A 7,169-nucleotide genomic window follows, 5' to 3' on the forward strand; every position below is an offset into this window, starting at 1 on the left:
TTCTGCAATGCCTTCGTGAAATAGGAAATGAATCCGCAAACACATGAGGAAAGAGCAGAGCTCAGAAAGCTAGTGCTTCAATAAAACCTGTAAGACCATAACCTGGTGTTGGGTCATTTTTAACTTTGTACTCCATAGTCCAACACCGGCATCTCCAAATTAATGAAAGGGGGGTATAGGATGGAAAGTTCGGTTAGTGATCGTAGGAGGGAAGAAATCTCTGAGAACGGGTGGATTTGAATTCTGACATATGAAACACAGAGATGTGAGCGAGCAGAGCTTGAAGGAAAAAAAAAAATCACCTTGGAGAAAATCAAAACTTTAAAACAACTGATTCCTTTGTGTTTCACAAACGCCTGGGGCACAGAGAGCAATTACTGCCGTGACTCGGATTCGAACCGAGGTTGCTGCGGCCACAACACAGAGTACTAACCACTATACGATCACGGCAAGCCACACACGAACAGGCTAAACGCACGTAATAAGTAAAGTATCATAAGAGATGCTCTTGTTCAGACTTTTTACAGTATACTTTACCCATTCAACCCAGGCATTTGCATCCGTGTACACAGTTTCTATTTCGATAGTCTGTTTCAAGTCCTTTACTTCTGTAATTTTTACTACTTTAAGGTCATTAGGAGGGGTGAAAGGTTGTATCTTATTATCCAGTAGTTCTGCCCATTTTCCCTGCTCTACGCTGTTCAGAAACAACAGCCTGAGAAATCATTCCAGCTTGTTTTCTTTTCTATGCCAAATGTTTCATTTAGTTGTACCCCGCACACCACCCCCCCAAGAATTGCTTCGTGTCATGTGGTTTTCTTGATCGTTAAGTATATTGGGTTACACTCTATATAGGGACAATCGAGAGCTGGTCGGAAGGTGGCCCGGTGTACTGTGACGAGACCATTATACCAAGTACCAACCCCAAGGCCATCCCCATATGATTTAAGATGTATCTCTGAGCTGCAGTACTGTCTCTGATTATCTCCATCCCCACAATTTACTAACCTACATGAATCAGGTCTATTACATGTGGATTATCAGACTCAGGGACCGTAAATAACACGTATGAAAATGATATTTGACAAAAACCCAATAGTAAGAGAGCCAGCATCATAACTCGAAGCATCCCCAGCATTCTAAAAAATGAAGCACCAAAAGACTTAATGGACAATCTTACAGAAATTATCCCACGCTCGCGTCACCACTGTATAATCAGTTACTCAAAGTCGCTTTAGTCTGAGTTTCAGCAGTTTTTGCGTTGATTCGGCTGTCCAGATTTCTTCTTCAACTGGAGGGTCCACTGGCCCTTTGATCCGAGTGTAGTGAGTCCAGCCTTTCCCCACCGTCCTTATTGCCGTTTCGGTCGTCAAAAGAGCCTGATACGACACTTCCCAGTCCGGCTGCAATTTAGTCTCGTCCATGATTTTACTGAGACCCAATCTCCCGGCAGGATGGGATGAACGGTGAATTCAAGGGGTGGAGTCTGTGCCAATAAACCCTGATCCTTGAGGAAAGACAAAGAGAAGGACAAGCCCAATATATAGTTCTTTAAGAAAACATCTTTAGTTTCGGGAATTGGCTGTTCTCATTCCTTCGAAGATAAGGTAATTCAAATAAGATTTCATAGTGCGATAGTCCCAAGTCTTTCCTTGGGGCTGTTCGTACTCGCAAGAGAGTGAGAGGTAAACATTTGGTCCAAGGGAGTGTGGTTTCTATTATCAATTTAGAGAGCTGTCATTTGAGTGTTTGGTTCATTCTCTCAACCTTTCCTGATGATGGCGGGTGCCATGGAGTATGGAACTCCCAGGAAATTCCCAACCCTTTCGTTACCCCCTGTAACACTTTAGAGGTAAAATGAGTTCATTGGTCGGAATCTATATTGTTCCCTAACCCATATCGGGGAATTATGTGCTCCAATATTGTTTTAGACACCCCACTCGCAGTGGCAGTAGCTCGGGGGTATGCCTCAACCCAACCAGATAGATGATCTACTCCGACCAGCATATATTTTAGTCTTCCTACTCTGAGAAGTTCAGTATAATCTACTTGTATACTCTGGAAGGGTCTCAATACTGGGTCTCTTCCTCTTGGGATATGTTTTCTCAAGACTTTCTTATTTACCTTTCTGCATATTATACATCCATCACATATTTGTTTAGCAATCGTATATATTCCTTTACATCCACATTCTCTAAGAACTAAATCACTCATGGCTTGTACTCTCCAATGGCTGCCATGATGTGGGACAGCAATAATTTCTCGCATCATCATTTTGTTTAACGTTTCCCTTCCATCAGGTAACCTCCAATGCCCGTGTGCTGTTTTTACAGCCCCGAAATCTTGCAATTCTTTTTCCTCTCTTTCAGTAAATGTAGGAGCTTCCCGAGGACCTGGGACAGTAGGTATTAGGGAATGGATCACCACTTCTTATGGGCTCAGGGCTGCTTCCTTAGCCACTTCATCAGCTAATCTATTCCCCCTAACTTCTGGTTCATTTCCATTCTGATGACCATTTAAATGCACTACCGCTATTTCTCGGGGGAGTAATAGGGACTCCAAGACCCGTTTAATCAACTCCTCATATGCTAATTCCTTCCCCCGGCTATTGATCAGTCCTCAATTCCTGCCATATCTTTCCGAACGTGCCAACACCAAATGCATATTTAGAGTCAGTGAATGCTGTTCCCTCTTTATTTTCTAACACCATAAGGCTCTTTCCAATGCATAGAGTTCGCAGGTCTGTGCTGACCACCCATTTGGCTACCTTCCTGCCTCTACCATACTACATTCCATCCCATCTACGACTGCATACCCATTATGTCTTTTCTCTTCAGTCACCCAGGATGATCCGTCTATAAAATGTGGGGCTCCTGCATGAAGCGGAACATTTCTCAGGTCCATGCGGGCCTTAGTTTGGTATTCTATAATGTCAAGGCAGTCGTGCTCTGGATTCTGAGGAGATTCTCCTTCCCCTTTCCAAACAAAGGCAGCTGGATTTAAACAATTGTCAGTGACCAACACTAGATCATCCTTTTCTATTAATATTGCCACATATTTCAGAATCCGCGAGTCAGTCAACCATCGCCCAGCTTTTTGGCTGAGGATCATTCTCACTTGGTGTGGGGTGCTTACTCTTAGGGCTCACCCAAATGTAAGCTTTCTGCTTTCCTCCACCAACAGTGCAGGGGCAGACACGGCCTGCTCACACTCAGGCCACCCCCGGGTGACTGTATCCAATAGCTTCGAAAGATATGCTACTGGCTGTCTCATTCCTCCCCACCTCAGGCTTAATACTCCCAAAGCCGCTCCCTTATCGATGGTAGCAAAGAGGTGGAAAGGTTTATCTAGAGAAGGTAAGGCTAACATGGGGGCATGCACCAGATCTCTTTTGAATTCTTAGATAGATTTTTTCCTTTTCCTCCCAACTCAGACACTTTGGTTCCTCCTCTAATAGTTTGAGATATAATTTATTCGTCTTTTGAGCATAAGAATCAATCCACAATCTGCAATATCCCGTTAAACCCTAAAAATTACGTAATCCCCGTTTGGTTCTGGGCAGCGGAATCCCCAATATTCCCTCTACTGTTCCGGCTTTATCTTTCGCTTTCCCTCACTAACTAAATGTCCCAAGTATTTCACTTCTTGCTCCACATATTGTAGTTTGTTTTTAGATACCCGCAGTCCTTGCTGACCCAGGAAATTCAATAATTTGTTAGTTGCTTCTACTACTCTTTCTCTTCTTTTTCCTATTACTAAGAGGTCGTCTATATATTGCAACAGGGCAGTCCCCTTGGGGCTGCTAAATTTCTCCAATATTTGTTCTCACATCTGTCCAAATAAATCCGGGGATTCCGTAAACCCCTGGGGAGCACAGCCCACCGGTATTGCTGTTTCCATCCTGTCTTGGGATCTTCCCATTTAAAGGCGAACAAATTCCTACTTTCCTCCACCAAGGGACAAACCCAAAAGGCATCCTTAAAATCTATCACACTAAACCATATTACTAAGAGGTCGTCTACATATTGCAACAGGGCAGTCCCCTTGGGGCTGCTAAATTTCTCCAATATTTGTTCTCACATCTGTCCAAATAAATCCGGGGATTCCGTAAACCCCTGGGGAGCACAGCCCACCGGTATTGCTGTTTCCATCCTGTCTTGGGATCTTCCCATTTAAAGGCGAACAAATTCCTACTTTCCTCCACCAAGGGACAAACCCAAAAGGCATCCTTAAAATCTATCACACTAAACCATTTGTGGTCATGAGGGATCTAACTTAATAATGGATAGGGATTTGGCACCACTGGGTGCCTGATCTGTAGTATTCAATTCAATGTTCTCAAATCCTGCACCAATCGATAAGTTCCATCGGATTTTCGCACTGGTAGAATTGGGGTATTAAGAGGAGACTACATGGCTCCAACAGTCCATGTCTAATCAGTCCCTCAATTATTGGCTGCAGTCCTCCTTTACCTTCTATGGAAATGGGACATTGTTGCTCATAAACAACGTCCCCTTTCCTTATTAAACTTATTTCTAGGGGACGGATCTGTATTTTTCCATGATTCCCTTCACTCGCCGATACAATAGGGTCTATCTCTCTCTCCACATCTTCTGTCAACATTGTCATTTGTACAACTGATTCTTTTTCCTCAATTCAAATCTCCAGTCCTAAGAGGATAATTAAGTCTCTCCCTAACAAGTTACTTACTATATCAGGGATATACAGCAGTTCCCCTGTGACTCTTTCCTTAGGACTTCTATCATCATAGGTTCAAATACTGGAACAGTAAATCCTTCCCCTTTTACCCCGGAAACAGTAATCGACCGTGTTGACATTCCTTCTTTCTTTGGTTTAAAATTCAGCGATGACTGTGCTGCCCCCGTATCTCCGAGGAAGACTACCTCTTCCCTACAGGGTCCCACCTTCAGGTTTATCAAGGGTTCCTGGTGGGCACACGAGGGCAGGAACCCCTGAAAATCCTATTCTTCATCAAAATTCATAAGCGGAATGGCCCTTTCTTCCCTGTGTAGATCAGGACACTCCCGCTTAAAATGCCCGGATTTCTGCGACAACAGCATCCTGCCTGTGGAGACTTTCATCTCTGCCCCTGTCGCCCGAACCCTCTATCAAATGCTCCCCCTTGTCTTCTCCCTCTCCCTCTTCCTCTCTGTCCTACATGCTGCCATCTACCGCTCCAGATGCTCACTATTGGTTCCATTCTTTTCTTAACTACCTCATCAACCAGAGCGACCATCATTCTTGCCTTCTGTTTTTGTCTCTCATCCTCTGTCTTTGCAAACACTTGCTGTGCCTCTCTCAACAATTCAACTAATGGTATTTCACTCCTCCCTTCTATCTTCAGTATCTTTCTCTGTGTCTGGCCATGCCTTTGTCACAAAACATACTTTCAAAAGACCCTGAGGACAAGACCCTGTGCCACTGGGTCCTCAGGGTTCATTTCAGAGTATTTCTGCATTGAGTCTCTTAATCTTTGCAAGAAAGCTGAGGGTGTCTCATCTTTCTCCTCTTTAACTTCAAAGGCTTTAGTCAACTTCTGCGACTTCGGAACTGCCTCTCTTATTCCTTTTAGAATCAGGTCTTTCAATTCCATCATTTATTTCCTATGCTCTGGGTTTTGATTTTCCCACTGGATGTCACTGAGGGGAAACTCCGTCTCTCCCTGTCTCGTATCCCCATCCCCAATGGGAAGTTCCCTGTCCCATATTTTAATGGCTGCTCCGGGTATAAGTCCCCTTTCTTCCCCAGTGAATAGTACATTCAAAATAGACATTAACTCAGTCCACGTATACAGACTGGGCTCCAAGAATTGATCAATTTGTTCAGACAACCCTACCGGATCCTCAACCAGGACCTTCATCTCCTTTTTAAATGTTCTGACCTCCCCACTGGTGAGGGGGACAGTTACAAACCCAACCTTTTTGTCCGCTATTGGTACCTCCCGAAGGGGATAAGTCTTTATATTCTTCCCCTTTTTTTCTTTTTGTTTTTCCCCCGAAGGCTTTCGTTTAGATACTCTAGAGGCCTTCTCTACATCGACTTTATCTTCCCTTCATTTTGTTTCGGATTGATAGTCCGGAACAATGACATCCCCGTCCACCACCTCTTCGTTCTCCTCTTGTGGGTCATCCGTTCCCTGTCCCTGTCTGTCTGTCTATCCTCGACCCCCATTTTCACCCAATATGATTTCATGGGACGGTGGGGGGTGGGGGGGGGGGGGTGGCGGGAGTGCAAATTGGCAAAAGGATCCCAGGGACTGGGTGGGGGAGAGGGGGAATCCCTTGTCTTCACTACCATCATTTTCAAGCTGCCCTTCCAACAGGACGCATTCTCCGCCTCTTCTTGACTAAAAGTTTGTTTTTTATTCACATACATACCTAAATACTGACAGACCCAATCCTCGTCTGAACCGTACTTTGGCCAGAAGACAGCCAGACGAAGGATTGGGTCTTTGGTCCATACTAAACAACAATATTTCATCATTTTCTTTTTATCTTTTTCCCTTGTACAAGTGCTACTTGTCCATTCCCTCAACATCCTACCTAACGGACATTCAGGAGGAATGTTACCGGTCCAAATCAACTATCTAAACATGTCGCCCAATTTCTAATTGGGGTTTGGTTTTTGGTTTTGCAGAAATGGGAAACAAATGCTTATAACTACTGCTGTACAAGCATATCTGGCTTAACCTACATCCTCACAGCACCTTAACTATTTGTCTGTACCATATACTATTGCTTGCAGACACCTTTCATTCTTGTATGCACATTTTAGCTAATATGAAAACAATTATATATTTCCTTCATGTAGGTTTCATTCTTGTTGACTCAGCTCTTTGTTGAAACAATTACACACTGATGTGAGCTCATTTACCTTGCATAAGTAATTATGATTGCAGAAGTAACATTACTTCACCTGAAACCCACAGTTAGTAGTGTAGAAAAAAAAACCAAAGAATACAGAGAATGTGCAGCCCGGGAACAGGCCCTTTGGACAGCCGAGCCTGCGCCGGTCCAAATCAACTATCTAAACATGTCGCCCAATTTCTAAGCATCTGTATCCCTCTGCTTCTCACTTATTCATGCATCTGTCCAGGCGCACCTGAAATGAATCTACCATGCCTGCCTCTACTTCCTCTGCTGGCAACG

At 44.0% G+C, this 7,169-nt stretch overlaps 1 non-coding gene across 1 annotated transcript; it reads right to left on the minus strand.

The window, feature by feature from the left end:
• Positions 1-378: 378 nt before the first annotated feature.
• trnah-gug (transfer RNA histidin (anticodon GUG)) lies at positions 379-450 on the minus strand. Its single transcript has one exon. It is a non-coding gene; the product is annotated as a tRNA-His (tRNA).
• Positions 451-7,169: the final 6,719 nt, after the last annotated feature.

This window comes from Chiloscyllium punctatum, chromosome 18 (genome assembly GCF_047496795.1).
Source record: "Chiloscyllium punctatum isolate Juve2018m chromosome 18, sChiPun1.3, whole genome shotgun sequence".
In the NCBI taxonomy this organism is placed as follows: Eukaryota; Metazoa; Chordata; class Chondrichthyes; order Orectolobiformes; family Hemiscylliidae; genus Chiloscyllium; species Chiloscyllium punctatum.